The sequence below is a fragment of the Ambystoma mexicanum genome, chromosome 2p (genome assembly GCF_040938575.1).
Source record: "Ambystoma mexicanum isolate Mex_15411 chromosome 2p, UKY_AmexF1_1, whole genome shotgun sequence".
NCBI lineage: Eukaryota > Metazoa > Chordata > Amphibia > Caudata > Ambystomatidae > Ambystoma > Ambystoma mexicanum.
This window is the reverse complement of record NC_090923.1, coordinates 1,094,074,689-1,094,099,437: the sequence shown is the minus strand read 5'-3', so window position 1 is coordinate 1,094,099,437 and position 24,749 is coordinate 1,094,074,689.

The window sequence follows — 24,749 nt, the reverse complement described above, 5'->3', positions numbered from 1 at the left end:
TCAGGGTAGGTTGCCAACAACTAGACAGTCACCAGACAGCAGCCCCAACACAGGGGCAAGGTCAGTGAAAAGGCCAATTTTTCAAAGAGGAGTTCCTGGCCTCAGTACGACCCGGGCGGTAAGGGATTACCGGCACCGGTGACTTTACCGGTAATCCATTAGCGCCTACCGTGTAATGAGGCCCTGTGACTGAGTGCGACCCTCCTGAACCAACTTACGCTTTAGAACCCCTTCTAGGGGAGTGCCCCTGACTTGGGGAACTAGGCACAGGACTGAGTTGTTCTTCCACATGCTTGAACTTTGCAAAACACTTTCGAGGGACATGCACTGGAACCGAAGGTGCCGCATCAAAATGAGGGTGAAAATCACAGATTTTATTAATCATTCTATCGAAAGCTGAGGCCAGAGTGTAATTAAGGTTATGAAGGGCAGAGTCCAAAATAACCTGGATTACCTGTGTCATTGAAGGCAGGGCAGAAAGGGATACCTCCACAGACCCTCTGTTAGTAACATCTTCCCCCAACCTCTCACTTTTCTAAGAAGGCCTAACTTGGGTACTGGCATCAGCTGCAGAAGGGCCCTCAGCCCCCTTAATAGCCACCATGATAACTGAAGACAAACAATTGGAGGAAACAGGAAAAGAAAAAAGAAAAGAACACACTGCACACAGGATTAAACACCTTGAATGAAAAAACAGTGTTCTGAAAAGAAACAGGCACTTAAATACAGAGGAACGGCTGTAAAACACTGAGGCACAGTAATGGTGCTTTAACATACATACACGCAGAACAGACGTTGTGCCAATAGCTGCTTTCCCTGCTCGCCAGGGCGGGTTGAATATTGCAGCGAACGAGGGAAATACCTCGCAGTTATGGGCAGTTATGGGCAGGCCAAGTCTGGCATCCCGAGCAGGTGTTACACGGGTGGGGCTTGCCTAAGCCAGGAGAACTTCCCGAAGGAGAGAGTGTGGAATTAGTTAAGGACTGTAACAAGGAAGAGTGAGGTGGGGTAGTCAGGGGCTGTGACGAGGAAGTGTGAGGAGGAGTTAGTGGGGGACTGTGATGAGGAACAGTGAGGTGGAATTAGTGGGGGACTATGATGAGGAAGAGTGAGATGGGGTAGTTGGGGACTGTGATGAAGAAGAGTTAGATGGAGTTAGTGGGGGACTGTAACAAGGACAGAGTGAGGTGGAGTTAGTGGGGGAAAATGAAGAGTGAGGTGGGGTAGTTGGGCACTGTGACAAAGAAGAGTGAGGTGGAGGTAGTGGGGGAATGTGAAGAGGAAGAGTGAAGTGGGGTAGTTGGAGACTGTGAAACAGAAGAGTGAGGTAGAGTTAGTGAGGGAGTGTGACAAAGAAGAGTGAGGTAGAGTTAGTGGGGGACTGTGATGAAGAAGAGTGAGCTGGAGGTTTTGGGGGACTGTGATGAGGAAGAGTGAGGTGGTGGTATTGGAGTACTTTGACAAGGAAAAGTAAGTTGCTGGTACTGGGCAACTGTGATGAGGAAAAGTGAGGTGGAGTTAGTGGGGTACTGCCATGAGGAAGAGTGAAGTGGAATTAGTTGGGAACTGCAATGAAGAAGACTTGGTTATTCAACGAATAAGAGTAAGGTTGCCTCTGTCTCTTATCTATGGCTACTACCTCTATTCATTGCTAGTCAATGTTCACTGTATTTTTCCCATGTATTGTCTTTATCTCTACTGTAACAACGCTGTGATACCGCTGCGTCTGGGCATTGCAGCAATGTAATAAATAAATAAGAGTGAGATGGAGTTAGTGGGGGACTATGATGAGGAAGAGTGAGGTAGGGTAGTTGGGTACTGTGAAGAGGAAGAGGAAGAGTGAGGTACAATTACTAGGGGACTGTGGCGAAGAAGGGTGAGGTGGAGTTAGTGGGGGACTTTGATGAAGAAGCGTGAGGTGATGATGAACACTGGACTTGTCCGGGGTGTACTGCATTGAAGGCATGATACACATACTATGGTGCGCATACATGTAACAATAAGCAGGTATCAGACAGATAATATACATTTTATATTTTATATGCATGAAGACGGACTCTTATCTTAGTTTCATTCTCTGGTTATAATAACTGTTTCCTCCTTACAAGAGTGTCTGTGTGTGCAGCCAATTTGTATGCATTGATTCTTTAAGTATACAATTTATATCCAGACACATGTCTGGTATTTCTTGTATTATCCCTTGGCACCGATTTATGATTCTACTTGACAAAGCTAACAGTCATTGTTCAGTTTACACATCACTCCTCACACATTCAATCCAAGCTTCCTATCTCTGTTAGTTCTAATGATGCCAACTGTATTGAAAAAAATACATTATTATACTAGTACTCACCAATTGTACATGAATGTTATGAGGGGCAGAAAAGGGGACTGTGAACTGTGGCAGAAACCTGAGTCAGCCAGTGAAATAAGACCTACTCTGACTTCAGCATTAAAAGTAAATGAGTAACAATCTACCACTTTCATCCACCTTTGGTACATGCTTACATGAAGTAATGTGGGTAGTAACAGTTTTAGTGCATTTCTCAACCTACCCTTCCACTCCCAAATTGCCCAGTGTATTTTGTGAGTGCCATGACAAGAGAGTATACTCTATATGTGGCTTCTTCTTCCCCTCCATGCTTCTCCTTTGTACTTCCCACTATTTCCAGCTCTCTACTCAATCAGCAAGTTTAAAATGGAGGCTCTATGTGCTGTAAAGGCAGTTTTCCAGCCCTCCATTTCTGATGTGTATCCAATTTGCAAGGAGCCATGCACCGGCTCACTATCACAAAGGCCTACCTGAGCCTTCTCTTTTCTCTCCTTACAGAACCTCTAATATGACGAGAGCCCTTACCAAAAAGCTGCATTTTGTGCTAGGTGATGTTCATCCTTGTTAAATGCCCACTCATTTGGTCACCAGTCAACTAACGCAGAAGGAAAACCTTTGGTGCAGACCATAAAACTGTATTTGCCATGGGAGTAATGAGTCATCATGAAGTGTACATATCTCCCCTCACACATTCAGTCCAAAATGTCTACTTTTAGTAGCTCTAATATGCGACCTACTGTATTGAAACACTAAAAGTAGCCATATCTATAATAACACTCTAGTACTCCCTCATTGACCTATGTATTTTATGAGGTGCAGTAGAAGGGATGATGCATTTCTTAAAACATGTTTTGAGTTTTTATCAATGGAAACTTAAAAACCAGGGTCCACAAAAACTAATAACAAAAAAACAACAACAAAAAAACCAGAAATACCAATTTTCCCTAAGGCCTATTTCCCAATAAGCCACTTTGCTGGAACAGCAGAGTCAGGAATAGCACAGGCGATCATTGCGCATTACTGGGTAGAGGCAGAGGCAGGTAGAGTGGCACCAGGAAGGAGACAGGATTTATTTTGGGGGAGAGCGGGAGGGACAGTCCCCCGCACAAGATAAGGATCAAGGTCCAGATGTGGCTGAGGGGTGAGGGGCCAACAGGCCGGGCTGCGGGGGGTGCCCCTCACACAAGCAGAGAGTCAGGAGGGAACATGGGTATTGAAATGTGATTTCTTGCAGCGCCATAGTCGGACCCGGAAAACCGGGCTTCAGCAAAACTGGCCTGCAGGGTGTATTCACCTGGAACCAACTAAACAATAGGACAACTGTCCTGGTGGTTTATCACAGCCAAACAAAAAGTTCTAATATTCTCATCTCCTGATCCTCCAAATCATCTCCCTGCTTCACTTTGGATGCCTCCACCTCATGGTGTGTTCATCAAAGATACAGTATGATCAGCACGACAATGTCAACTATAGATACACTTGTGCATGGTCTGAAGTTGCTTTATTATGCAGAAAGTGCCAAATGAATACCCTTCAGCAGTGCTTAATGTGTAGGGGGGCTTGCCTGGGCTGAGCCCTGGCACTTATATCTGAGCCACTGCACTTATATCTGTCTGATTCCAGCTTGATTATGTTGTGGTGTTTTGTCAATGTTATTATTTTAACTGGCAGTCAGTTAGTCATTAACATAACAACAACAGTGCAAGGTTCGAAATTTCTGTGCGCTATTTAGCTTCTACCTCTACCCTAGGAGAGACTGGTTACCTTGAAACCAACAGCTACCAAGAACTGCTTTTGGCTCCCTAGTCCAAGTGGTGCCTTACAAACATGCATATGTGACATTCATTTTTAGTGTTTGAAAATGTTAATAAAGGAGATCTAGTACACATCTAGAACTCATTTAAACATAATAGATCATACACAATAGCCAACAGCCAACAAGTTATTCTTCATCTCATGTGAAAGTTAGATTAGTGGTGTGCTGTATACCTGGTTACCTAGCGGTAGCTTCTGCTTACTGGGCGATGCCAGACACCCAGGAGCTGGTTTTAGCTCCTGCTCATTGAACATTAATTTCGAGCCCTGCAGTGTGCACTGGCCAGGGTTCTGCATGGGCTTGCTCATTGTGATTCATGAACTTGATGACCCAGGTTGGCAGGGCTATTTATCAATTTTCATGAATAACAATGAGTTGGATGGTGACAATGCTGGGCACTGATGCTGATCATGTCCGCACACTGTTCCACTCATCCTGCATGACATTGCTGCACATTCTCTACTCTAATAACCATCAGGGTAGGTTGCCAACAACTAGACAGTCACCAGACAGCAGCCCCAACACAGGGGCAAGGTCAGTGAAAAGGCCAATTTTTCAAAGAGGAGTTCCTGGCCTCAGTACGACCCGGGCGGTAAGGGATTACCGGCACCGGTGACTTTACCGGTAATCCATTAGCGCCTACCGTGTAATGAGGCCCTGTGACTGAGTGCGACCCTCCTGAACCAACTTACGCTTTAGAACCCCTTCTAGGGGAGTGCCCCTGACTTGGGGAACTAGGCACAGGACTGAGTTGTTCTTCCACATGCTTGAACTTTGCAAAACACTTTCGAGGGACATGCACTGGAACCGAAGGTGCCGCATCAAAATGAGGGTGAAAATCACAGATTTTATTAATCATTCTATCGAAAGCTGAGGCCAGAGTGTAATTAAGGTTATGAAGGGCAGAGTCCATAATAACCTGGATTACCTGTGTCATTGAAGGCAGGGCAGAAAGGGATACCTCCACAGACCCTCTGTTAGTAACATCTTCCCCCAACCTCTCACTTTTCTAAGAAGGCCTAACTTGGGTACTGGCATCAGCTGCAGAAGGGCCCTCAGCCCCCTTAATAGCCACCATGATAACTGAAGACAAACAATTGGAGGAAACAGGAAAAGAAAAAAGAAAAGAACACACTGCACACAGGATTAAACACCTTGAATGAAAAAACAGTGTTCTGAAAAGAAACAGGCACTTAAATACAGAGGAACGGCTGTAAAACACTGAGGCACAGTAATGGTGCTTTAACATACATACACGCAGAACAGACGTTGTGCCAATAGCTGCTTTCCCTGCTCGCCAGGGCGGGTTGAATATTGCAGCGAACGAGGGAAATACCTCGCAGTTATGGGCAGTTATGGGCAGGCCAAGTCTGGCATCCCGAGCAGGTGTTACACGGGTGGGGCTTGCCTAAGCCAGGAGAACTTCCCGAAGGAGAGAGTGTGGAATTAGTTAAGGACTGTAACAAGGAAGAGTGAGGTGGGGTAGTCAGGGGCTGTGACGAGGAAGTGTGAGGAGGAGTTAGTGGGGGACTGTGATGAGGAACAGTGAGGTGGAATTAGTGGGGGACTATGATGAGGAAGAGTGAGATGGGGTAGTTGGGGACTGTGATGAAGAAGAGTTAGATGGAGTTAGTGGGGGACTGTAACAAGGACAGAGTGAGGTGGAGTTAGTGGGGGAAAATGAAGAGTGAGGTGGGGTAGTTGGGCACTGTGACAAAGAAGAGTGAGGTGGAGGTAGTGGGGGAATGTGAAGAGGAAGAGTGAAGTGGGGTAGTTGGAGACTGTGAAACAGAAGAGTGAGGTAGAGTTAGTGAGGGAGTGTGACAAAGAAGAGTGAGGTAGAGTTAGTGGGGGACTGTGATGAAGAAGAGTGAGCTGGAGGTTTTGGGGGACTGTGATGAGGAAGAGTGAGGTGGTGGTATTGGAGTACTTTGACAAGGAAAAGTAAGTTGCTGGTACTGGGCAACTGTGATGAGGAAAAGTGAGGTGGAGTTAGTGGGGTACTGCCATGAGGAAGAGTGAAGTGGAATTAGTTGGGAACTGCAATGAAGAAGACTTGGTTATTCAACGAATAAGAGTAAGGTTGCCTCTGTCTCTTATCTATGGCTACTACCTCTATTCATTGCTAGTCAATGTTCACTGTATTTTTCCCATGTATTGTCTTTATCTCTACTGTAACAACGCTGTGATACCGCTGCGTCTGGGCATTGCAGCAATGTAATAAATAAATAAGAGTGAGATGGAGTTAGTGGGGGACTATGATGAGGAAGAGTGAGGTAGGGTAGTTGGGTACTGTGAAGAGGAAGAGGAAGAGTGAGGTACAATTACTAGGGGACTGTGGCGAAGAAGGGTGAGGTGGAGTTAGTGGGGGACTTTGATGAAGAAGAGTGAGGTGATGATGAACACTGGACTTGTCCGGGGTGTACTGCATTGAAGGCATGATACACATACTATGGTGCGCATACATGTAACAATAAGCAGGTATCAGACAGATAATATACATTTTATATTTTATATGCATGAAGACGGACTCTTATCTTAGTTTCATTCTCTGGTTATAATAACTGTTTCCTCCTTACAAGAGTGTCTGTGTGTGCAGCCAATTTGTATGCATTGATTCTTTAAGTATACAATTTATATCCAGACACATGTCTGGTATTTCTTGTATTATCCCTTGGCACCGATTTATGATTCTACTTGACAAAGCTAACAGTCATTGTTCAGTTTACACATCACTCCTCACACATTCAATCCAAGCTTCCTATCTCTGTTAATTCTAATGATGCCAACTGTATTGAAAAAAATACATTATTATACTAGTACTCACCAATTGTACATGAATGTTATGAGGGGCAGAAAAGGGGACTGTGAACTGTGGCAGAAACCTGAGTCAGCCAGTGAAATAAGACCTACTCTGACTTCAGCATTAAAAGTAAATGAGTAACAATCTACCACTTTCATCCACCTTTGGTACATGCTTACATGAAGTAATGTGGGTAGTAACAGTTTTAGTGCATTTCTCAACCTACCCTTCCACTCCCAAATTGCCCAGTGTATTTTGTGAGTGCCATGACAAGAGAGTATACTCTATATGTGGCTTCTTCTTCCCCTCCATGCTTCTCCTTTGTACTTCCCACTATTTCCAGCTCTCTACTCAATCAGCAAGTTTAAAATGGAGGCTCTATGTGCTGTAAAGGCAGTTTTCCAGCCCTCCATTTCTGATGTGTATCCAATTTGCAAGGAGCCATGCACCGGCTCACTATCACAAAGGCCTACCTGAGCCTTCTCTTTTCTCTCCTTACAGAACCTCTAATATGACGAGAGCCCTTACCAAAAAGCTGCATTTTGTGCTAGGTGATGTTCATCCTTGTTAAATGCCCACTCATTTGGTCACCAGTCAACTAACGCAGAAGGAAAACCTTTGGTGCAGACCATAAAACTGTATTTGCCATGGGAGTAATGAGTCATCATGAAGTGTACATATCTCCCCTCACACATTCAGTCCAAAATGTCTACTTTTAGTAGCTCTAATATGCGACCTACTGTATTGAAACACTAAAAGTAGCCATATCTATAATAACACTCTAGTACTCCCTCATTGACCTATGTATTTTATGAGGTGCAGTAGAAGGGATGATGCATTTCTTAAAACATGTTTTGAGTTTTTATCAATGGAAACTTAAAAACCAGGGTCCACAAAAACTAATAACAAAAAAACAACAACAAAAAAACCAGAAATACCAATTTTCCCTAAGGCCTATTTCCCAATAAGCCACTTTGCTGGAACAGCAGAGTCAGGAATAGCACAGGCGATCATTGCGCATTACTGGGTAGAGGCAGAGGCAGGTAGAGTGGCACCAGGAAGGAGACAGGATTTATTTTGGGGGAGAGCGGGAGGGACAGTCCCCCGCACAAGATAAGGATCAAGGTCCAGATGTGGCTGAGGGGTGAGGGGCCAACAGGCCGGGCTGCGGGGGGTGCCCCTCACACAAGCAGAGAGTCAGGAGGGAACATGGGTATTGAAATGTGATTTCTTGCAGCGCCATAGTCGGACCCGGAAAACCGGGCTTCAGCAAAACTGGCCTGCAGGGTGTATTCACCTGGAACCAACTAAACAATAGGACAACTGTCCTGGTGGTTTATCACAGCCAAACAAAAAGTTCTAATATTCTCATCTCCTGATCCTCCAAATCATCTCCCTGCTTCACTTTGGATGCCTCCACCTCATGGTGTGTTCATCAAAGATACAGTATGATCAGCACGACAATGTCAACTATAGATACACTTGTGCATGGTCTGAAGTTGCTTTATTATGCAGAAAGTGCCAAATGAATACCCTTCAGCAGTGCTTAATGTGTAGGGGGGCTTGCCTGGGCTGAGCCCTGGCACTTATATCTGAGCCACTGCACTTATATCTGTCTGATTCCAGCTTGATTATGTTGTGGTGTTTTGTCAATGTTATTATTTTAACTGGCAGTCAGTTAGTCATTAACATAACAACAACAGTGCAAGGTTCGAAATTTCTGTGCGCTATTTAGCTTCTACCTCTACCCTAGGAGAGACTGGTTACCTTGAAACCAACAGCTACCAAGAACTGCTTTTGGCTCCCTAGTCCAAGTGGCGCCTTACAAACATGCATATGTGACATTCATTTTTAGTGTTTGAAAATGTTAATAAAGGAGATCTAGTACACATCTAGAACTCATTTAAACATAATAGATCATACACAATAGCCAACAGCCAACAGGTTATTCTTCATCTCATGTGAAAGTTAGATTAGTGGTGTGCTGTATACCTGGTTACCTAGCGGTAGCTTCTGCTTACTGGGCGATGCCAGACACCCAGGAGCTGGTTTTAGCTCCTGCTCATTGAACATTAATTTCGAGCCCTGCAGTGTGCACTGGCCAGGGTTCTGCATGGGCTTGCTCATTGTGATTCATGAACTTGATGACCCAGGTTGGCAGGGCTATTTATCAATTTTCATGAATAACAATGAGTTGGATGGTGACAATGCTGGGCACTGATGCTGATCATGTCCGCACACTGTTCCACTCATCCTGCATGACATTGCTGCACATTCTCTACTCTAATAACCATCAGGGTAGGTTGCCAACAACTAGACAGTCACCAGACAGCAGCCCCAACACAGGGGCAAGGTCAGTGAAAAGGCCAATTTTTCAAAGAGGAGTTCCTGGCCTCAGTACGACCCGGGCGGTAAGGGATTACCGGCACCGGTGACTTTACCGGTAATCCATTAGCGCCTACCGTGTAATGAGGCCCTGTGACTGAGTGCGACCCTCCTGAACCAACTTACGCTTTAGAACCCCTTCTAGGGGAGTGCCCCTGACTTGGGGAACTAGGCACAGGACTGAGTTGTTCTTCCACATGCTTGAACTTTGCAAAACACTTTCGAGGGACATGCACTGGAACCGAAGGTGCCGCATCAAAATGAGGGTGAAAATCACAGATTTTATTAATCATTCTATCGAAAGCTGAGGCCAGAGTGTAATTAAGGTTATGAAGGGCAGAGTCCATAATAACCTGGATTACCTGTGTCATTGAAGGCAGGGCAGAAAGGGATACCTCCACAGACCCTCTGTTAGTAACATCTTCCCCCAACCTCTCACTTTTCTAAGAAGGCCTAACTTGGGTACTGGCATCAGCTGCAGAAGGGCCCTCAGCCCCCTTAATAGCCACCATGATAACTGAAGACAAACAATTGGAGGAAACAGGAAAAGAAAAAAGAAAAGAACACACTGCACACAGGATTAAACACCTTGAATGAAAAAACAGTGTTCTGAAAAGAAACAGGCACTTAAATACAGAGGAACGGCTGTAAAACACTGAGGCACAGTAATGGTGCTTTAACATACATACACGCAGAACAGACGTTGTGCCAATAGCTGCTTTCCCTGCTCGCCAGGGCGGGTTGAATATTGCAGCGAACGAGGGAAATACCTCGCAGTTATGGGCAGTTATGGGCAGGCCAAGTCTGGCATCCCGAGCAGGTGTTACACGGGTGGGGCTTGCCTAAGCCAGGAGAACTTCCCGAAGGAGAGAGTGTGGAATTAGTTAAGGACTGTAACAAGGAAGAGTGAGGTGGGGTAGTCAGGGGCTGTGACGAGGAAGTGTGAGGAGGAGTTAGTGGGGGACTGTGATGAGGAACAGTGAGGTGGAATTAGTGGGGGACTATGATGAGGAAGAGTGAGATGGGGTAGTTGGGGACTGTGATGAAGAAGAGTTAGATGGAGTTAGTGGGGGACTGTAACAAGGACAGAGTGAGGTGGAGTTAGTGGGGGAAAATGAAGAGTGAGGTGGGGTAGTTGGGCACTGTGACAAAGAAGAGTGAGGTGGAGGTAGTGGGGGAATGTGAAGAGGAAGAGTGAAGTGGGGTAGTTGGAGACTGTGAAACAGAAGAGTGAGGTAGAGTTAGTGAGGGAGTGTGACAAAGAAGAGTGAGGTAGAGTTAGTGGGGGACTGTGATGAAGAAGAGTGAGCTGGAGGTTTTGGGGGACTGTGATGAGGAAGAGTGAGGTGGTGGTATTGGAGTACTTTGACAAGGAAAAGTAAGTTGCTGGTACTGGGCAACTGTGATGAGGAAAAGTGAGGTGGAGTTAGTGGGGTACTGCCATGAGGAAGAGTGAAGTGGAATTAGTTGGGAACTGCAATGAAGAAGACTTGGTTATTCAACGAATAAGAGTAAGGTTGCCTCTGTCTCTTATCTATGGCTACTACCTCTATTCATTGCTAGTCAATGTTCACTGTATTTTTCCCATGTATTGTCTTTATCTCTACTGTAACAACGCTGTGATACCGCTGCGTCTGGGCATTGCAGCAATGTAATAAATAAATAAGAGTGAGATGGAGTTAGTGGGGGACTATGATGAGGAAGAGTGAGGTAGGGTAGTTGGGTACTGTGAAGAGGAAGAGGAAGAGTGAGGTACAATTACTAGGGGACTGTGGCGAAGAAGGGTGAGGTGGAGTTAGTGGGGGACTTTGATGAAGAAGAGTGAGGTGATGATGAACACTGGACTTGTCCGGGGTGTACTGCATTGAAGGCATGATACACATACTATGGTGCGCATACATGTAACAATAAGCAGGTATCAGACAGATAATATACATTTTATATTTTATATGCATGAAGACGGACTCTTATCTTAGTTTCATTCTCTGGTTATAATAACTGTTTCCTCCTTACAAGAGTGTCTGTGTGTGCAGCCAATTTGTATGCATTGATTCTTTAAGTATACAATTTATATCCAGACACATGTCTGGTATTTCTTGTATTATCCCTTGGCACCGATTTATGATTCTACTTGACAAAGCTAACAGTCATTGTTCAGTTTACACATCACTCCTCACACATTCAATCCAAGCTTCCTATCTCTGTTAATTCTAATGATGCCAACTGTATTGAAAAAAATACATTATTATACTAGTACTCACCAATTGTACATGAATGTTATGAGGGGCAGAAAAGGGGACTGTGAACTGTGGCAGAAACCTGAGTCAGCCAGTGAAATAAGACCTACTCTGACTTCAGCATTAAAAGTAAATGAGTAACAATCTACCACTTTCATCCACCTTTGGTACATGCTTACATGAAGTAATGTGGGTAGTAACAGTTTTAGTGCATTTCTCAACCTACCCTTCCACTCCCAAATTGCCCAGTGTATTTTGTGAGTGCCATGACAAGAGAGTATACTCTATATGTGGCTTCTTCTTCCCCTCCATGCTTCTCCTTTGTACTTCCCACTATTTCCAGCTCTCTACTCAATCAGCAAGTTTAAAATGGAGGCTCTATGTGCTGTAAAGGCAGTTTTCCAGCCCTCCATTTCTGATGTGTATCCAATTTGCAAGGAGCCATGCACCGGCTCACTATCACAAAGGCCTACCTGAGCCTTCTCTTTTCTCTCCTTACAGAACCTCTAATATGACGAGAGCCCTTACCAAAAAGCTGCATTTTGTGCTAGGTGATGTTCATCCTTGTTAAATGCCCACTCATTTGGTCACCAGTCAACTAACGCAGAAGGAAAACCTTTGGTGCAGACCATAAAACTGTATTTGCCATGGGAGTAATGAGTCATCATGAAGTGTACATATCTCCCCTCACACATTCAGTCCAAAATGTCTACTTTTAGTAGCTCTAATATGCGACCTACTGTATTGAAACACTAAAAGTAGCCATATCTATAATAACACTCTAGTACTCCCTCATTGACCTATGTATTTTATGAGGTGCAGTAGAAGGGATGATGCATTTCTTAAAACATGTTTTGAGTTTTTATCAATGGAAACTTAAAAACCAGGGTCCACAAAAACTAATAACAAAAAAACAACAACAAAAAAACCAGAAATACCAATTTTCCCTAAGGCCTATTTCCCAATAAGCCACTTTGCTGGAACAGCAGAGTCAGGAATAGCACAGGCGATCATTGCGCATTACTGGGTAGAGGCAGAGGCAGGTAGAGTGGCACCAGGAAGGAGACAGGATTTATTTTGGGGGAGAGCGGGAGGGACAGTCCCCCGCACAAGATAAGGATCAAGGTCCAGATGTGGCTGAGGGGTGAGGGGCCAACAGGCCGGGCTGCGGGGGGTGCCCCTCACACAAGCAGAGAGTCAGGAGGGAACATGGGTATTGAAATGTGATTTCTTGCAGCGCCATAGTCGGACCCGGAAAACCGGGCTTCAGCAAAACTGGCCTGCAGGGTGTATTCACCTGGAACCAACTAAACAATAGGACAACTGTCCTGGTGGTTTATCACAGCCAAACAAAAAGTTCTAATATTCTCATCTCCTGATCCTCCAAATCATCTCCCTGCTTCACTTTGGATGCCTCCACCTCATGGTGTGTTCATCAAAGATACAGTATGATCAGCACGACAATGTCAACTATAGATACACTTGTGCATGGTCTGAAGTTGCTTTATTATGCAGAAAGTGCCAAATGAATACCCTTCAGCAGTGCTTAATGTGTAGGGGGGCTTGCCTGGGCTGAGCCCTGGCACTTATATCTGAGCCACTGCACTTATATCTGTCTGATTCCAGCTTGATTATGTTGTGGTGTTTTGTCAATGTTATTATTTTAACTGGCAGTCAGTTAGTCATTAACATAACAACAACAGTGCAAGGTTCGAAATTTCTGTGCGCTATTTAGCTTCTACCTCTACCCTAGGAGAGACTGGTTACCTTGAAACCAACAGCTACCAAGAACTGCTTTTGGCTCCCTAGTCCAAGTGGCGCCTTACAAACATGCATATGTGACATTCATTTTTAGTGTTTGAAAATGTTAATAAAGGAGATCTAGTACACATCTAGAACTCATTTAAACATAATAGATCATACACAATAGCCAACAGCCAACAGGTTATTCTTCATCTCATGTGAAAGTTAGATTAGTGGTGTGCTGTATACCTGGTTACCTAGCGGTAGCTTCTGCTTACTGGGCGATGCCAGACACCCAGGAGCTGGTTTTAGCTCCTGCTCATTGAACATTAATTTCGAGCCCTGCAGTGTGCACTGGCCAGGGTTCTGCATGGGCTTGCTCATTGTGATTCATGAACTTGATGACCCAGGTTGGCAGGGCTATTTATCAATTTTCATGAATAACAATGAGTTGGATGGTGACAATGCTGGGCACTGATGCTGATCATGTCCGCACACTGTTCCACTCATCCTGCATGACATTGCTGCACATTCTCTACTCTAATAACCATCAGGGTAGGTTGCCAACAACTAGACAGTCACCAGACAGCAGCCCCAACACAGGGGCAAGGTCAGTGAAAAGGCCAATTTTTCAAAGAGGAGTTCCTGGCCTCAGTACGACCCGGGCGGTAAGGGATTACCGGCACCGGTGACTTTACCGGTAATCCATTAGCGCCTACCGTGTAATGAGGCCCTGTGACTGAGTGCGACCCTCCTGAACCAACTTACGCTTTAGAACCCCTTCTAGGGGAGTGCCCCTGACTTGGGGAACTAGGCACAGGACTGAGTTGTTCTTCCACATGCTTGAACTTTGCAAAACACTTTCGAGGGACATGCACTGGAACCGAAGGTGCCGCATCAAAATGAGGGTGAAAATCACAGATTTTATTAATCATTCTATCGAAAGCTGAGGCCAGAGTGTAATTAAGGTTATGAAGGGCAGAGTCCATAATAACCTGGATTACCTGTGTCATTGAAGGCAGGGCAGAAAGGGATACCTCCACAGACCCTCTGTTAGTAACATCTTCCCCCAACCTCTCACTTTTCTAAGAAGGCCTAACTTGGGTACTGGCATCAGCTGCAGAAGGGCCCTCAGCCCCCTTAATAGCCACCATGATAACTGAAGACAAACAATTGGAGGAAACAGGAAAAGAAAAAAGAAAAGAACACACTGCACACAGGATTAAACACCTTGAATGAAAAAACAGTGTTCTGAAAAGAAACAGGCACTTAAATACAGAGGAACGGCTGTAAAACACTGAGGCACAGTAATGGTGCTTTAACATACATACACGCAGAACAGACGTTGTGCCAATAGCTGCTTTCCCTGCTCGCCAGGGCGGGTTGAATATTGCAGCGAACGAGGGAAATACCTCGCAGTTATGGGCAGTTATGGGCAGGCCAAGTCTGGCATCCCGAGCAGGTGTTACACGGGTGGGGCTTGCCTAAGCCAGGAGAACTTCCCGAAGGAGAGAGTGTGGAATTAGTTAAGGACTGTAACAAGGAAGAGTGAGGTGGGGTAGTCAGGGGCTGTGACGAGGAAGTGTGAGGAGGAGTTAGTGGGGGACTGTGATGAGGAACAGTGAGGTGGAATTAGTGGGGGACTATGATGAGGAAGAGTGAGATGGGGTAGTTGGGGACTGTGATGAAGAAGAGTTAGATGGAGTTAGTGGGGGACTGTAACAAGGACAGAGTGAGGTGGAGTTAGTGGGGGAAAATGAAGAGTGAGGTGGGGTAGTTGGGCACTGTGACAAAGAAGAGTGAGGTGGAGGTAGTGGGGGAATGTGAAGAGGAAGAGTGAAGTGGGGTAGTTGGAGACTGTGAAACAGAAGAGTGAGGTAGAGTTAGTGAGGGAGTGTGACAAAGAAGAGTGAGGTAGAGTTAGTGGGGGACTGTGATGAAGAAGAGTGAGCTGGAGGTTTTGGGGGACTGTGATGAGGAAGAGTGAGGTGGTGGTATTGGAGTACTTTGACAAGGAAAAGTAAGTTGCTGGTACTGGGCAACTGTGATGAGGAAAAGTGAGGTGGAGTTAGTGGGGTACTGCCATGAGGAAGAGTGAAGTGGAATTAGTTGGGAACTGCAATGAAGAAGACTTGGTTATTCAACGAATAAGAGTAAGGTTGCCTCTGTCTCTTATCTATGGCTACTACCTCTATTCATTGCTAGTCAATGTTCACTGTATTTTTCCCATGTATTGTCTTTATCTCTACTGTAACAACGCTGTGATACCGCTGCGTCTGGGCATTGCAGCAATGTAATAAATAAATAAGAGTGAGATGGAGTTAGTGGGGGACTATGATGAGGAAGAGTGAGGTAGGGTAGTTGGGTACTGTGAAGAGGAAGAGGAAGAGTGAGGTACAATTACTAGGGGACTGTGGCGAAGAAGGGTGAGGTGGAGTTAGTGGGGGACTTTGATGAAGAAGAGTGAGGTGATGATGAACACTGGACTTGTCCGGGGTGTACTGCATTGAAGGCATGATACACATACTATGGTGCGCATACATGTAACAATAAGCAGGTATCAGACAGATAATATACATTTTATATTTTATATGCATGAAGACGGACTCTTATCTTAGTTTCATTCTCTGGTTATAATAACTGTTTCCTCCTTACAAGAGTGTCTGTGTGTGCAGCCAATTTGTATGCATTGATTCTTTAAGTATACAATTTATATCCAGACACATGTCTGGTATTTCTTGTATTATCCCTTGGCACCGATTTATGATTCTACTTGACAAAGCTAACAGTCATTGTTCAGTTTACACATCACTCCTCACACATTCAATCCAAGCTTCCTATCTCTGTTAATTCTAATGATGCCAACTGTATTGAAAAAAATACATTATTATACTAGTACTCACCAATTGTACATGAATGTTATGAGGGGCAGAAAAGGGGACTGTGAACTGTGGCAGAAACCTGAGTCAGCCAGTGAAATAAGACCTACTCTGACTTCAGCATTAAAAGTAAATGAGTAACAATCTACCACTTTCATCCACCTTTGGTACATGCTTACATGAAGTAATGTGGGTAGTAACAGTTTTAGTGCATTTCTCAACCTACCCTTCCACTCCCAAATTGCCCAGTGTATTTTGTGAGTGCCATGACAAGAGAGTATACTCTATATGTGGCTTCTTCTTCCCCTCCATGCTTCTCCTTTGTACTTCCCACTATTTCCAGCTCTCTACTCAATCAGCAAGTTTAAAATGGAGGCTCTATGTGCTGTAAAGGCAGTTTTCCAGCCCTCCATTTCTGATGTGTATCCAATTTGCAAGGAGCCATGCACCGGCTCACTATCACAAAGGCCTACCTGAGCCTTCTCTTTTCTCTCCTTACAGAACCTCTAATATGACGAGAGCCCTTACCAAAAAGCTGCATTTTGTGCTAGGTGATGTTCATCCTTGTTAAATGCCCACTCATTTGGTCACCAGTCAACTAACGCAGAAGGAAAACCTTTGGTGCAGACCATAAAACTGTATTTGCCATGGGAGTAATGAGTCATCATGAAGTGTACATATCTCCCCTCACACATTCAGTCCAAAATGTCTACTTTTAGTAGCTCTAATATGCGACCTACTGTATTGAAACACTAAAAGTAGCCATATCTATAATAACACTCTAGTACTCCCTCATTGACCTATGTATTTTATGAGGTGCAGTAGAAGGGATGATGCATTTCTTAAAACATGTTTTGAGTTTTTATCAATGGAAACTTAAAAACCAGGGTCCACAAAAACTAATAACAAAAAAACAACAACAAAAAAACCAGAAATACCAATTTTCCCTAAGGCCTATTTCCCAATAAGCCACTTTGCTGGAACAGCAGAGTCAGGAATAGCACAGGCGATCATTGCGCATTACTGGGTAGAGGCAGAGGCAGGTAGAGTGGCACCAGGAAGGAGACAGGATTTATTTTGGGGGAGAGCGGGAGGGACAGTCCCCCGCACAAGATAAGGATCAAGGTCCAGATGTGGCTGAGGGGTGAGGGGCCAACAGGCCGGGCTGCGGGGGGTGCCCCTCACACAAGCAGAGAGTCAGGAGGGAACATGGGTATTGAAATGTGATTTCTTGCAGCGCCATAGTCGGACCCGGAAAACCGGGCTTCAGCAAAACTGGCCTGCAGGGTGTATTCACCTGGAACCAACTAAACAATAGGACAACTGTCCTGGTGGTTTATCACAGCCAAACAAAAAGTTCTAATATTCTCATCTCCTGATCCTCCAAATCATCTCCCTGCTTCACTTTGGATGCCTCCACCTCATGGTGTGTTCATCAAAGATACAGTATGATCAGCACGACAATGTCAACTATAGATACACTTGTGCATGGTCTGAAGTTGCTTTATTATGCAGAAAGTGCCAAATGAATACCCTTCAGCAGTGCTTAATGTGTAGGGGGGCTTGCCTGGGCTGAGCCCTGGCACTTATATCTGAGCCACTGCACTTATATCTGTCTGATTCCAGCTTGATTATGTTGTGGTGTTTTGTCAATGTTATTATTTTAACTGGCAGTCAGTTAGTCATTAACATAACAACAACAGTGCAAGGTTCGAAATTTCTGTGCGCTATTTAGCTTCTACCTCTACCCTAGGAGAGACTGGTTACCTTGAAACCAACAGCTACCAAGAACTGCTTTTGGCTCCCTAGTCCAAGTGGTGCCTTACAAACATGCATATGTGACATTCATTTTTAGTGTTTGAAAATGTTAATAAAGGAGATCTAGTACACATCTAGAACTCATTTAAACATAATAGATCATACACAATAGCCAACAGCCAACAGGTTATTCTTCATCTCATGTGAAAGTTAGATTAGTGGTGTGCTGTATACCTGGTTACCTAGCGGTAGCTTCTGCTTACTGGGCAATGCCAGACACCCAGGAGCTGGTTTTAGCTCCTGCTCATTGAACATTAATTTCGAGCCCTGCAGTGTGCACTGGCCAGGGTTCTGCATGGGCTTGCTCATTGTGATTCATGAACTTGATGACCCAGGTTGGCAGGGCTATTTATCAATTTTCATGAATAACAATGAGTTGGATGGTGACAATGCTGGGCACTGATGCTGATCATGTCCGCACACTGTTCCACTCATCCTGCATGACATTGCTGCACATTCTCTACTCTAATAACCATCAGGGTAGGTTGCCAACAACTAGACAGTCACCAGACAGCAGACCCAACACAGGGGCAAGGTCAGTGAAAAGGCCAATTTTTCAAAGAGGAGTTCCTGGCCTCAGTACGACCCGGGCGGTAAGGGATTACCGGCACCGGTGACTTTACCGGTAATCCATTAGCGCCTACCGTGTAATGAGGCCCTGTGACTGAGTGCGACCCTCCTGAACCAACTTACGCTTTAGAACCCCTTCTAGGGGAGTGCCCCTGACTTGGGGAACTAGGCACAGGACTGAGTTGTTCTTCCACATGCTTGAACTTTGCAAAACACTTTCGAGGGACATGCACTGGAACCGAAGGTGCCGCATCAAAATGAGGGTGAAAATCACAGATTTTATTAATCATTCTATCGAAAGCTGAGGCCAGAGTGTAATTAAGGTTATGAAGGGCAGAGTCCATAATAACCTGGATTACCTGTGTCATTGAAGGCAGGGCAGAAAGGGATACCTCCACAGACCCTCTGTTAGTAACATCTTCCCCCAACCTCTCACTTTTCTAAGAAGGCCTAACTTGGGTACTGGCATCAGCTGCAGAAGGGCCCTCAGCCCCCTTAATAGCCACCATGATAACTGAAGACAAACAATTGGAGGAAACAGGAAAAGAAAAAAGAAAAGAACACACTGCACACAGGATTAAACACCTTGAATGAAAAAACAGTGTTCTGAAAAGAAACAGGCACTTAAATACAGAGGAACGGCTGTAAAACACTGAGGCACAGTAATGGTGCTTTAACATACATACACGCAGAACAGACGTTGTGCCAATAGCTGCTTTCCCTGCTCGCCAGGGCGGGTTGAATATTGCAGCGAACGAGGGAAATACCTCGCAGTTATGGGCAGTTATGGGCAGGCCAAGTCTGGCATCCCGAGCAGGTGTTACACGGGTGGGGCTTGCCTAAGCCAGGAGAACTTCCCGAAGGAGAGAGTGTGGAATTAGTTAAGGACTGTAACAAGGAAGAGTGAGGTGGGGTAGTCAGGGGCTGTGACGAGGAAGTGTGAGGAGGAGTTAGTGGGGGACTGTGATGAGGAACAGTGAGGTGGAATTAGTGGGGGACTATGATGAGGAAGAGTGAGATGGGGTAGTTGGGGACTGTGATGAAGAAGAGTTAGATGGAGTTAGTGGGGGACTGTAACAAGGACAGAGTGAGGTGGAGTTAGTGGGGGAATATGAAGAGTGAGGTGGGGTAGTTGGGCACTGTGACAAAGAAGAGTGAGGTGGAGGTAGTGGGGGAATGTGAAGAGGAAGAGTGAAGTGGGGTAGTTGGAGACTGTGAAACAGAAGAGTGAGGTAGAGTTAGTGAGGGAGTGTGACAAAGAAGAGTGAGGTAGAGTTAGTGGGGGACTGTGATGAAGAAGAGTGAGCTGGAGGTTTTGGGGGACTGTGATGAGGAAGAGTGAGGTGGTGGTATTGGAGTACTTTGACAAGGAAAAGTAAGTTGCTGGTACTGGGCAACTGTGATGAGGAAAAGTGAGGTGGAGTTAGTGGGGTACTGCCATGAGGAAGAGTGAAGTGGAATTAGTTGGGAACTGCAATGAAGAAGACTTGGTTATTCAACGAATAAGAGTAAGGTTGCCTCTGTCTCTTATCTATGGCTACTACCGCTATTCATTGCTAGTCAATGTTCACTGTATTTTTCCCATGTATTGTCTTTATCTCTACTGTAACAACGCTGTGATACCGCTGCGTCTGGGCATTGCAGCAATGTAATAAATAAATAAGAGTGAGATGGAGTTAGTGGGGGACTATGATGAGGAAGAGTGAGGTAGGGTAGTTGGGTACTGTGAAGAGGAAGAGGAAGAGTGAGGTACAATTACTAGGGGACTGTGGCGAAGAAGGGTGAGGTGGAGTTAGTGGGGGACTTTGATGAAGAAGAGTGAGGTGATGATGAACACTGGACTTGTCCGGGGTGTACTGCATTGAAGGCATGATACACATACTATGGTGCGCATACATGTAACAATAAGCAGGTATCAGACAGATAATATACATTTTATATTTTATATGCATGAAGACGGACTCTTATCTTAGTTTCATTCTCTGGTTATAATAACTGTTTCCTCCTTACAAGAGTGTCTGTGTGTGCAGCCAATTTGTATGCATTGATTCTTTAAGTATACAATTTATATCCAGACACATGTCTGGTATTTCTTGTATTATCCCTTGGCACCGATTTATGATTCTACTTGACAAAGCTAACAGTCATTGTTCAGTTTACACATCACTCCTCACACATTCAATCCAAGCTTCCTATCTCTGTTAATTCTAATGATGCCAACTGTATTGAAAAAAATACATTATTATACTAGTACTCACCAATTGTACATGAATGTTATGAGGGGCAGAAAAGGGGACTGTGAACTGTGGCAGAAACCTGAGTCAGCCAGTGAAATAAGACCTACTCTGACTTCAGCATTAAAAGTAAATGAGTAACAATCTACCACTTTCATCCACCTTTGGTACATGCTTACATGAAGTAATGTGGGTAGTAACAGTTTTAGTGCATTTCTCAACCTACCCTTCCACTCCCAAATTGCCCAGTGTATTTTGTGAGTGCCATGACAAGAGAGTATACTCTATATGTGGCTTCTTCTTCCCCTCCATGCTTCTCCTTTGTACTTCCCACTATTTCCAGCTCTCTACTCAATCAGCAAGTTTAAAATGGAGGCTCTATGTGCTGTAAAGGCAGTTTTCCAGCCCTCCATTTCTGATGTGTATCCAATTTGCAAGGAGCCATGCACCGGCTCACTATCACAAAGGCCTACCTGAGCCTTCTCTTTTCTCTCCTTACAGAACCTCTAATATGACGAGAGCCCTTACCAAAAAGCTGCATTTTGTGCTAGGTGATGTTCATCCTTGTTAAATGCCCACTCATTTGGTCACCAGTCAACTAACGCAGAAGGAAAACCTTTGGTGCAGACCATAAAACTGTATTTGCCATGGGAGTAATGAGTCATCATGAAGTGTACATATCTCCCCTCACACATTCAGTCCAAAATGTCTACTTTTAGTAGCTCTAATATGCGACCTACTGTATTGAAACACTAAAAGTAGCCATATCTATAATAACACTCTAGTACTCCCTCATTGACCTATGTATTTTATGAGGTGCAGTAGAAGGGATGATGCATTTCTTAAAACATGTTTTGAGTTTTTATCAATGGAAACTTAAAAACCAGGGTCCACAAAAACTAATAACAAAAAAACAACAACAAAAAAACCAGAAATACCAATTTTCCCTAAGGCCTATTTCCCAATAAGCCACTTTGCTGGAACAGCAGAGTCAGGAATAGCACAGGCGATCATTGCGCATTACTGGGTAGAGGCAGAGGCAGGTAGAGTGGCACCAGGAAGGAGACAGGATTTATTTTGGGGGAGAGCGGGAGGGACAGTCCCCCGCACAAGATAAGGATCAAGGTCCAGATGTGGCTGAGGGGTGAGGGGCCAACAGGCCGGGCTGCGGGGGGTGCCCCTCACACAAGCAGAGAGTCAGGAGGGAACATGGGTATTGAAATGTGATTTCTTGCAGCGCCATAGTCGGACCCGGAAAACCGGGCTTCAGCAAAACTGGCCTGCAGGGTGTATTCACCTGGAACCAACTAAACAATAGGACAACTGTCCTGGTGGTTTATCACAGCCAAACAAAAAGTTCTAATATTCTCATCTCCTGATCCTCCAAATCATCTCCCTGCTTCACTTTGGATGCCTCCACCTCATGGTGTGTTCATCAAAGATACAGTATGATCAGCACGACAATGTCAACTATAGATACACTTGTGCATGGTCTGAAGTTGCTTTATTATGCAGAAAGTGCCAAATGAATACCCTTCAGCAGTGCTTAATGTGTAGGGGGGCTTGCCTGGGCTGAGCCCTGGCACTTATATCTGAGCCACTGCACTTATATCTGTCTGATTCCAGCTTGATTATGTTGTGGTGTTTTGTCAATGTTATTATTTTAACTGGCAGTCAGTTAGTCATTAACATAACAACAACAGTGCAAGGTTCGAAATTTCTGTGCGCTATTTAGCTTCTACCTCTACCCTAGGAGAGACTGGTTACCTTGAAACCAACAGCTACCAAGAACTGCTTTTGGCTCCCTAGTCCAAGTGGTGCCTTACAAACATGCATATGTGACATTCATTTTTAGTGTTTGAAAATGTTAATAAAGGAGATCTAGTACACATCTAGAACTCATTTAAACATAATAGATCATACACAATAGCCAACAGCCAACAGGTTATTCTTCATCTCATGTGAAAGTTAGATTAGTGGTGTGCTGTATACCTGGTTACCTAGCGGTAGCTTCTGCTTACTGGGCGATGCCAGACACCCAGGAGCTGGTTTTAGCTCCTGCTCATTGAACATTAATTTCGAGCCCTGCAGTGTGCACTGGCCAGGGTTCTGCATGGGCTTGCTCATTGTGATTCATGAACTTGATGACCCAGGTTGGCAGGGCTATTTATCAATTTTCATGAATAACAATGAGTTGGATGGTGACAATGCTGGGCACTGATGCTGATCATGTCCGCACACTGTTCCACTCATCCTGCATGACATTGCTGCACATTCTCTACTCTAATAACCATCAGGGTAGGTTGCCAACAACTAGACAGTCACCAGACAGCAGCCCCAACACAGGGGCAAGGTCAGTGAAAAGGCCAATTTTTCAAAGAGGAGTTCCTGGCCTCAGTACGACCCGGGCGGTAAGGGATTACCGGTACCGGTAAGGGCACTGGTGCCGGTAATCCCCTACCGTCCAATTCCGAGGTCCCTTTGCGGGTCCTCCCTCAACGGGTTTCACCAGCCGTTAAGGATGGGACCCGCGAAGGGACCTTGGAGGTAATTACGGTACCGCAATTTGCGGTACCGTAATTACCGCCTTCCCCATTTCCATTGAGCCCTATTGGGGCAAAAATGGGAATGGGGAAGGGCCAATGGTGAATGGGGAATTACCGCCCCACCAACCTTGGAATGGGGCGGAATCGGTAAGGTAATAGCGCCATGGTTAACTCCTGGGTCGTAATGAGGCCCCCTGTCATTAGTGGCAGCCTATTTAAGACAATCTTGCTGCAGTGTTTGTTAGAGAAGTTCATTAGTTAAGTAATTATTTTGCCTGCATTTGTCCATCAATTTACCGTAGGAGGAAAGCATGCTAGCTCTTTCTTTCTGCAGATAGATGGTTAACATGATCTTCTTGCCACCGATAAGATCAGAGCAAAATGTTAACAATGAAGTGCTTTAAAGAAACACTTACACATTTAGTTTATTTCATAACACAACTAATATGTTATGTTATGTTGATTGATATCAGTAAATTGCACAGTGGATCCATCACCCTCAAATAACTGGTGGGTGTTGCAGCTTTATCCACAAATATGTTGACACAGTATGGAGCAGCAAATGGGTAATGTCAACAGTGGGCGGGGAGTTGACCACCCCAATGTGTAACAGGCATGCTGGAAAATATTTGGCCTGTGACACTTATCTAGTGGCGAGTCCTGGTGTACTCTGTTGGACGTAGAGGAGACGATGCCCGGGTCCACCTGCAAGAGAAAGACGGGTGCAGAGATTTTGCCATCAACTTGCTGCCCAGGGGGAGCAAAAGGGAGGATTTTGAAATTGAATAATTTTTTCTTTGTCCGGTCCATGTACTGGGGACTGCCAATAACCCTTGGTCCTGCCCAAGGTGGATAATACTGCACTGCTTAGCTTGTATATCACATCATTGATTCGAGGCATGGGATAGGCATCAACGGTGGAGATGGAGAGATTGGTCGGGTTTTGTCACCAAAACAATTGGGGAAGACCACAGACTCGAGGAGGGTTCAATAATGTTGGCTTGTAACATACTGTCAACTTCCTCAATTACTATTTTTCTCTTTTGTAGTTTTTAAATAATGGTACCTACCCTACACCCTACCAGGTTTTTCACAAAACACGTCCGGGAAAGCATTGCAAAGATCATTTAAATCTCTCTGGTTCTCTTTCAATAAGTCTTGGGGAATGAGGTCTTTGTTATCAATTTCCTCAGATACTAGATAGGATAATATGGACGATGTGGAAGCCACTGGATTTTCCTTCCACTCTTTCAAGAGGTTTATATGATACAGATGTGTTTTCTGTCTTTTGTCCGGTTGGACATCCCTATAGGTGCATGTACCCGTTTGTTCTATTCTCTCATAGGGTCTGTGCCAGTTTGAAATGAGTTTGTTCTCACAAGTGGG